Source organism: Tupaia chinensis, unplaced genomic scaffold (assembly GCF_000334495.1).
Source record: "Tupaia chinensis unplaced genomic scaffold, TupChi_1.0 Scaffold000146_1, whole genome shotgun sequence".
Lineage (NCBI taxonomy): Eukaryota > Metazoa > Chordata > Mammalia > Scandentia > Tupaiidae > Tupaia > Tupaia belangeri.
Window position 1 is genome coordinate 861,017 of NW_006159616.1, and position 9,721 is coordinate 870,737.

Genomic DNA, 9,721 nt, shown 5'->3' on the forward strand with positions numbered 1-9,721 from the left:
CAACATGGGAAATTGCTCCAAAAAAAAAAAAAAAAAGAGAGTTTGGGACCAGCAGTTGGTATAATAATGGCTATGTCGCTGGACTCCCATGTAGTTGACCATGGTTCATATCTCAGACCCAGTGGCTTAAACTCACGCCAGGCGCGTGTGCATGCGTGCCCAAGATCCCGAGAGAAGAATGGAGGAGAAAGGATTGTGGCGTGGCCATCCCCCCTGGGGGGTGATTTCTCACTTTCTGTCTCTCAGTTTCTCTCTGTCTTTCCAGCAAGCACACGCACCCTATAGCAAAAACCTCTAAAAAAAAAAAAGAGTGAGTTTGAAAGACAGGTTAGGAACATGTGGAGACTTTTCTCCAAAGGAAGACAAGAGAGATCGCTACCTCACTAACCACTGTGTGATTGTGACTTACTGTCATGCGGCACTAGTCTCAAGTCCTCTAACCAAACCAGATGACTGGCCTCCCCTAAATGTGTGCGTGTCTCAATATTTGCTCACAGGGTTTCTCCCCCTGCAATCCCTAGTTTTCCATTTGTGCTGTTTCGATGCATCCTTCACTTCTTCCACAGCCAGCACCTCCTGCAAGTGTCCCTCCACCCAGCTGTAATGAATTGCCTTCCTTGGGTCCTCCCGAGCATTGTGTGTGTAGTTCTGCAGCAAAATGCTTCACAATCTGTTGGGATTTGGTTTGTACGCATGTTCTCTCTCCACCTTGCAGCTAGATTATAAGCTCTCTCTCTCTCTCTCTCTTTTTTTAGGTTTTTGCCATAGGGCGCATGCACTCATTCACCAGAGAGAGACAGAGGGAAAGTGAGAAATTACCACAGGAGGTATGGCTATGTCACAATCCCTTCTCCTCTAGTCTCCTTGGGATTTGGGGGAGGCATGCACACATGCCCAGCGTGATTCAAGCCACTAAGTCCAGGACTTGAACTATAGTTGACTGTGTGCTAGTCCAGTGCCTCAGCCGCCATGCCACTTGCTGGCCCCAGGTTGTAAGCTCGTTGAAGACAAACACAGCGACTTGCTGATCCGTCCTGTTAGCACTGATAGCATCTGTGATTGTGGATCTCAGTCTGCGCGTCCTGATGGTCTTCGCTGCCCTCTCCCTTTTTAGTTTTAAATGATTGATGTTTCTCTTTTTAAAGCTTTATTCCATGAGCAAGAGGGATGGTACCCCCAATAGAGTCTTGATGCCATGATGGACCTCAGCCTCAGCCAGCCCTTGTTCCCCGGGCACACGTGTACCTGCAGTACTCAGGGAGGTCCTAGACACGAACCCAGAACCGCCCCATGTGCAGTGCATCACGTCTTACCACTGTGTCCATTCTGAACCCCACCCTCTCATTTTTGATGACTCTCTTCATTTTTTTTTAAAGAACTGTTTTACATGGGACCAGCAGATGGCGTAATGGCTATGTCGCTGGACTCCCAGGTAGTCGAACGCAGTTCAAGTCCCCGACCCAGTGGCTTAAACTCACGCCAGTCACGTGTGCGTGTGAGCCCAAGATCCCGAGAGGAGAATGGAGGAGAAGGGATTGTGGTGTGTCCATCCCCCCTGGGGGGGATTTCTCACTTTCTGTCTCTCTGTCTCTCTCTGTCTTTCTGGTGAGTGCACGTGCCCTATAGCCGCCCCCCCCCAAAAAAAAAAACATTGTTTTATTTAACTTTATTTATTTATTTAAATGTGACCAGAGAGGGAGGGAAAGTGAGAAAGCAAGTCACCAGGTCTGGAACTCACACCGTGGTCGGCCATGTAGGAGTCCAGTGCCCTCAATCACCACCCCACCTGCTGGCCCCATGTACTATTTTATTTAAGAGAAGGATTTCTGCAAACTGTTTTGTTTTTAAGGTTTTTGCCTTTAAAGTTTTTGCCATAAGGTCCTGTGCTCACCAGAGAGAGTAAGAAATCACCCCCCCCCCCGCCAAGGATGGCCACAGTGCAATCGCTTCTCCTCCATTCTTCTCTTGGGATTTTGGGCAAACTCCATGAGTTTCAAACTACCAGATTCAGGACTCAAACCATGGTTGGGCATCCTGTGCCTTAACCACCATGCCACCTGCTTTGGCCCCCTGAACTGGGTTTAAATCCTAACTTTCAGCTCCATGATCTTGGACAACTCTAAGTTTGTTCTTGCTTTATGTCCGTTTCCATAACTGTAAAATGGGGAGAATGGGAACAGCAGATGATGTAATGGTTATGTCACTGGACACCCAGAGGGCCGACTCTGGTTCGAATCCTGGACCCGGTGGCTTGAAATTCATGCCGTGTGTGTGTGTGTGTGTGTGTGTGTGTGTGTGTGCGCCTAAAATTCTGAGAGGAGAATGAAGGAGAAGGGATTGTGGTGAAGTCATTCCCTGGGGTGTGATTTCTCACTTTCTCTCTGGCAAGTGCACATGCCCTACGGCAAAAAAATCTCTCTCTAAAAAAGGGAGAGTAAACTATGGACCCTCTAGGGTGGTCAGGACTGGACGGTATCTTAGTCTGTTTGTACTGCCGTAAGAAAATGGCTGAGGCTGGGTAGTTAATAAAGGGTCGAGCTGTATTTCTCACAGTCCTGAGAGGCTGCAAAGTCCAAGATCGAGGCACCAACACGTGGGAAGGCTGCTCTCTGCTTCCAGGACGGCATCTGGGAAGCTGCACCATCTGCAGAGAAGTGCTGCGTTCTCACATCGCAAAATGCGGAAGGGAAAAAGGCGCAGGGCCCTTCAGAGCAGCTCTTCATATCAGCACTACTCCATTCACCGACCCTGTGGCCTAACCACTGCCCAGAAGGCCGCGCCTCCCGACGCTGTTGCACTGGAGGCCGGGTTTGGGGGGCGTATTCAAACCATAGCACTCGACTGCGGTCCCCGCTCGTGCCCTCACTTACAGAGTACATTCATTTTATCCCAACAGCCCCCCAAATCTTAACTCATTCCAATATCAATTCAAAACCCTAAAGCCAAAGTCTCACCTCAATCAGACATGGATGAGACTCCAGGCACACTCACCCTGAAGAAATGGCCCTCCAGCTGTGAGCCTGTGCAAACAACCGAAATGTGCTTCCAAAGTACGATGGTGAGACATTCCGAAAGGGAGGATGGGGAAGAAGAAAGAACAGGCCCCAGGTAAGCCTAAAGTCCAACCTTAAGTCTTGAGAATAACCTTTGACCCCGTGCTGTGCTTTCCACATACACAGACCCCACGTTGCCGGCTAAAACCCCGCCGTTGTTTCTGTGAGTAATCGAGAGGCGAGGCAAAGAGGGAGAAATGAGTGTAGTTAGCATGTTCGAGCACCAGCACTGGACAGCACAAAGCCCAGGACAGAAATTTCCAGCACGTATCCGCGGTCACACCCCTCGCTTACCCACTATAACACAGACGTGGCTGGCTCCGCGCTGCTCCTACCCCCTGCTTTCTTAGCATCGTCTGTGTGTCTTCTCCTTTCACACGACCTTTACGACCCGGTTTATGTTCTACGGCGACACTGAATCTGTTAACTCAGACCTGCGGCTTACATTGATAGATTAAGGGGTGCTACAACAACCTGTTTTTAAATAATTTTTTATTTATCATTATTTATTTATTTATTTATTTTTAGAGAGGTTTTTGCTATAGGGCACGCACACTTGCCAGAAAGACAGAGAGAGACAGAGAGACAGAGAGATAGAAAGCGAGAAATCACCCCCCAGGGAGGATGGCCACGCCGCAATCCTGTCTTCTCCATTCTCCTCTCGGGATCTTGGGCACGCATGCACACGTGCCCCACGTGAGTTTAAGCCACCGGGTCGGGGACTCAAACCGCGGTCAGCTACATGGGAGTCCAGCGACATGGCCATTACACTAACTGCTGGTCCCTTATCATTATATTTTAAAATTGGCTCCAGGGCACATGCATTCACCAGAGACAGACAGAGGGAGAGTGGGAAAACAAAGCGCCAAGTCCAGGACTCGACTGTGGTTGAGTATGAGGGAGCCCAGCACTGTAACTACCACTCCATCTGGCCCGACAACATATTTTACTTAAGTTCTACTCTTTAACAAAACAGTCCCAACATCTGTCAATAATTACTATGGTAAATGAAGTGTAAGAAAGAGGAATAAAGCAAAAAAATAAAATAATAATAATAATAAAAACAGTTAAAGATTGTGGGCTTTCCCCCCTGTTATAGTGGTAGTTAGGCCACCAGAGCTCCAGGTAACTTTGCCCCAGATTTTGCTGACAAATTTTCTACGTTAGAGTCCATTGTCTTTACTCTCCAAGGCTGGAGCTGCATGCTGGTGGATCTATAGTTATGTGGTCCCATGGTTTCACGACGCATTGTCCTAGCAGTGGATCTCTATGGTGGACCTAAATCCACAGTCCTGCCGGGCATTGCCCTCGTGTGGGCCTTCTGCAACAGGTACCTGCCTAAGTCCTGAGGCTCTCCAAGTCATCCCTGGGAATCTAGGTGGAAGAAGCCATGCTGCCATCGCTCTTGCACTCTGCACATCCACCTGCATCATGCGGACATCACTGAGGCCCACTGCTTGTGCTCTGGAGTGCCGTCCACGCCACACGGGGGCTTGCTTCAGCAACACGCAGGAGAGGCGAGGAGTGCTGCACTGACATGTAGGGAGGCGGCCCTGCTCGGTGAGCCCTGAGACACCCTAGGCCTTTCCTGGGTCCCTCCTCCTGAGTCCCTCTTCCAAAACTTTTCTTCTCCCAAAGCCCTAGTATTCTGGGCTTGTGATGGGGTCTGGCAGCCCCTGCAAGATCTCGGAGATGCCTTCAGGGTCATCCTCCCATTGCTTTGATGAATAGCACCTGGTTATTTTCCAGCACTACTAATCACTCTATCAAAAAGCTTCTTGACTATACCCTTGCTTTTCTTCCTAAATAAACTTTTTAAAATTCTTTACATGGCCAGGCTGAGAATTTTCCAAATTTTGCATGCTGCTTCCCTACCCCTTCTTCTTCTTCCTCCTTTAAAAAAACAAAACAAACAAAAAACAAAAACAAAAAACAAACAAAAAAACCAGTCTTACTATGTTACCTATGCTTACCAAAAATTTTCAGTTCTCCTGCCTCAGACTTCCAAGCAGCTGAGACTACAGGTGCACACCACGGCAGCAGCTCCCTTCTTTCTAACTGTAAGTTCTGTCTTTAAATCGATTCTCTATTCTCACTTATACAATAGGCCATTAAGAGAAACCGTGCAATATCCTGAACACTCTGCTACTTAAAAGACGTACTTTGCCGAATATCCTAGCTCATTGCTTTCAGGTTCTGACCCCCATAAAGTCCTAAGACATGGACATGAATCAGTCAAGGATTTGCCATATTATAAGGAAGAGGTCCTTTTACCCCGTTTTCAATACCTTGTTCCTTGTTTTCTTTGAGATCTCATCAGAATGGTTTTCATTGTCTGTATTTCTACCAACGTTCTGTTCACAATCATTTAAATAATCTCTAAGAAGAATGAGGTCTTTTCAGAACCAGCATAAGGCGGAACGGTTATGTCTCTGGACTCCCATGTAGTTGACTGCAGTTTGAATTTCGGACCCAGAGACTTAAAATTTCTCACGCCAGGTGCATGTGCACACCTGTGCCCAAAATCCCAAGAGGAGAATGGAGGAGAAGGGATTGCAATGTGGCCATCCCCCTGGAGGGGTCTTCTCACTTTCTGTCTCTCTCTGGCAAGTGCATGTGCCCTGTACAAACATCTCTAAACAAAACAAAACAACGACAAACTTTCAGGACCAGCAGATGGTGTTGTGATTAAGGTGTTGGACTCCCACATGGTCCACCACAGTTTGAGTCCCGGACCTGGCAACTTGCTTTCTCACTTTCCTTCCCTCTCTCTTTCTCTCTTTGTCTGCCTCTCTCTGGTGAGTACATGTGCACTATAGCAAACAAAATAATAGTAGTAATAGCTAAAATTAAATAAATAATCATGCACAGATAAAGATGCTTTTTCCTGAGCCCTTGTTTTCTTCTGAATCCTCACCAGAATCCCCCTTATGGCCTCATTCATAGCAATGCAAGGATTTCAGCTTACATTTCAAAACTGTTCCAGCTGTTACTACTACTTAGTGTTAAAGCTGCTTCTCCATTTTAAGGTATGTTCTAGCAAAATCGCACTCCTTTGGTACCAATTTTTGTCTTAGTCATCTTATGCAGCTTTTTCTTTCTTTCTTTTTCTTTTTTCTTGGAGATGTTTTTGCTATAGGGTGCGCGCGAGCTCGCCAGAAAGACAGAGACAGAGAAACAGGAAGTGAGAAATCACTCCCGGGGGGATGGCCATGTTGCAATCCCTTCTCCTCCATTCTCCTCTCAGGATCTTGGGCATGAACGCACTCACGCCCGGTGTGAGTTTAAGCCACCGGGTCCAGGATTCGAACCGTAGTCAGCTACATGGGAGTCCAGTGACACAACCATTATGCTATCTGCTAGTTCCATAATTTAAACACTTTCAATAGCAAGCATAACTGATATATACATGTTCATGAACGCATGTCTAACTTAAGGCATAAACCTCAGTGAATAAAGTGAACATACTATAAAGTAGCACCTCGCTGGAAATATATAGCTTGCTGCAGTCTTAAAGAGGTATTAAAAGGGGGGCTGGCAGGTGGCATGGTGATTAAGGGTGCTGGACTCCCACATAGCCAATCATGCTTTGAGTCCTGGACCTGGCAGCTTGCTTTCTCACTTTCCTTTTCTCTCTCTCTCTCTCTCACTCTCTTTCACTCTGTCCCTCTCTGGTCAAATTAAAAAACAAATAAATAAATAAAGTTAAATAAAGTAATTCTTTTAAAAAGTAGGTATTAATAGGTATTTTTAATGTTTTTTATTCAAAAAGTTTTAGTTTTAATCCATCAAAATAAAAAATATTAAGAGAAATTTGCTTAAAACTTAAAGTCAGGAAAAACGTTAAAATTCAGTTCAAATAGTAGGTAGATGAACCTATCAACAGTTCAAGAGAAGACAAAAATCCTTATATATGGAAATCAAAGCATCAAAATCAGTAATGTCTTAGTCTAAAGTAAGAAAAAATTTTTTCTTTTTCTTTTTTTTGGAGAGGTTTTTGCTATAGGGCACTTGCACTCCCCAGAGAGACAGAGAGAGACAGAGAGATAGAAAGCGAGAAATCACCTCCTAGAGGGGATGGCCACGCCGCAATCCCTTCTCCTCCATTCTTGGGATCTTGGGCACGCACGCACATGCACCCGGCGTGAGTTTAAGCCACCGGGTCTGGGACTCGAACCGCAGTCGTCTACGTGGGAGTCCAGCCACATAGCCATTACGCTAACTGCTGGTCCTCCTCCCCCCCAAATTTTTTTTTTTGGAGAGGTTTTTGCTATAGGGCACATGTGCTCGCCAGAAAGACAGAGAGAGACAGGAAGTGAGAAATCACCCCTCATGGGGGATGGCCACGCTGCAATCCCTTGTTCTCCATTCTCCTCCTGGGATCTTGGGTGTGCACACACACATGCCCAGTGTGAGTTTAAGCCACCAGGTCTGGGACTTGAACCGTGATCGACTACATGGGAGTCCAGCAACATAGCCATTACACCAACTGCTGGTCCCCATCTTTGAGTTTTGCTGGGGTCTGGATATTTGAGTGCCTCTCTAGGTTTGGAAAGTTTTCTTCCAGGGTTTTGTGGAATGGATTATCAATGCCTATTAGTTTCACCTTCTGGGATACCAATGATCCAGATGTTTGGGTGTTTAATCATATCTAGTATTAGTTGTATGTTATTCTCGCTTTTTTTGGGTTCTTTTCTCAGTCCTTCTGGTGAATTTTTCTAGGTCAGAGGTTCTATCGTCTGCATCTGAGCTTTGATCCTCTGCATGGTCTAACCTGCTTTTGATATTTTCAGGGGCAGTTTGGATTTCCTGTATTACAGCCTTCATCTCTAACAGTTCCGTTTGATTCTTTTTATGATGTGCGTCTCCTCTTTCAGATCATGCAAGAGCTTCCTCACCTCCTGGAACTCGGCGTCTCTTTTCTCCTGCATCTTCTGGAGTTCGTTGTCTCTATTGTCTTGCACCTTTGTTAGCTTTGTCACTGAATATTTTAAATAATTTATCTGACATTTCCATGAGTTCCCTTGTATTCTCTGTGGAGAAACAGGAGTTATTCCTTTCCCTTAGGGGAGAGATATTTTCTTGGTTTCTCATATCCCTTGTGCCTCTGTGGTGGTTTCTGGTCATCTGATGGATTATACGTTTTTTCCTAGTTCTGGGAGTTAAATTTGAGCAGTCAGAGGAACGCAGACAGAGGTAACCTGCAGTCTGTAAACTGCACCATTTTCTCCCTTTCCACAACTGCCTCAATGAAAATTGAGGATTAATCTGACCCTAAAATTATTCAGATATTTGGCTATTGTGGAGGCTGAGCAGAAAAGTGAGAAAGGTAAAAAGAAAAAGAATAGAAAATTTTTAAAAAGATGAGAAAAAGATAAAAACAATAAGAAAAAGAGAAGAAAAAAATGTTTTGTCACAAAATGAAAACGGTGCGGTGTGCTAGCACACTGAGCAAGTGGGCCGCTGGGAACTCACACATAGATGGCTGCTGACGGGCTTATCCTATGGGGATGGGGGAAAAGACTTAGACAAAAGAGCAGCAGAGAGCTAGGTTTAAAACAAACAAACAAAAATTAAAAATAGAGAGAGAGATGGAAAGAGACAGAGAGAGTAAGTAGGATGTTCTAACCCGGCTCCTGACTAGATCAGGGAGCAGAGGGGTGAAGTCTGGGCAGAGGGTCTCTGGTGGTCGAGATCCCTGAATGGGGCCAGAACGCCTGACAATGTTGCCTTGAGGATTAAAATTCCAACACATGGGGCCAGTGGGCGATGTGGTGGTTAAAGTGCTGGACTCCCACATGACCAACCGTGGTTACAGCTTGAAAAATCACTCTGGACACATGCGCGTGTGTGCCTAAAATCCCAAGAGGAGAAGAGATTGCGGTGTGGCCATGCCAACAGGGGCTGGGGGTGGGGTGGGGGTAGGGTGGGGGTGGCTTATCACTTTCTTCTGTCTCTCTCCAGTGAGTATACACACCTTATGGGGAAAAAACAAGATTCCAACACATCAACACATGAATCTTGGAGGACACATAGCCATAGGTTACCATATTTCTTCAGATCTCACTTAAATGACTCTTTCTTAGTGAAGACTCCTTTGACCTTCCCATTTAAAATTACAACCTTCTTGGGCTGGTCCATGGCCTGGTGCTTATAGGAATCAGATCCCACATGGCTGACTACCTGAGGGTCAAGTCCCTGACCTGGTGGCTTCAAGGACATACCAGGTGAGACCAGCAGTTAGCGTAATGGCTATGTTTCTGAACTCCCATGTAGCTGACTGTGGTTCGAGTCCCGGACCCGGTGGCTTAAAACTCACACCGGGCGCATGTGTGTGTGTGCCCAAGATCCTGAGAGGAGAATGGAGGAGAAGGGATTGCAGCCTGCCCATCCCCCATCCCCCTTGGGGTGTGATTTCTCGCTTTCTGTCTCTCTGTCTCTCAGTCTTTCTGGCGAGTGCACATGCCCTTTAGCAAAAAAAAAAAAACTCTCAAAAAAAAGAACATACCAGGTACATGTGCGTGTGTCCACATCCTGACAGGTGGAAAAACGGGGAAGGGACTGTGGCATGATGATGTTCTCCTGGGGACTGCTTTCTCCCTATGTCTCTGTCTTCCTTTCTCTCTGGAGAACATGTATTTCCTCTGGCAGCATTTTTAGAAAGAAAT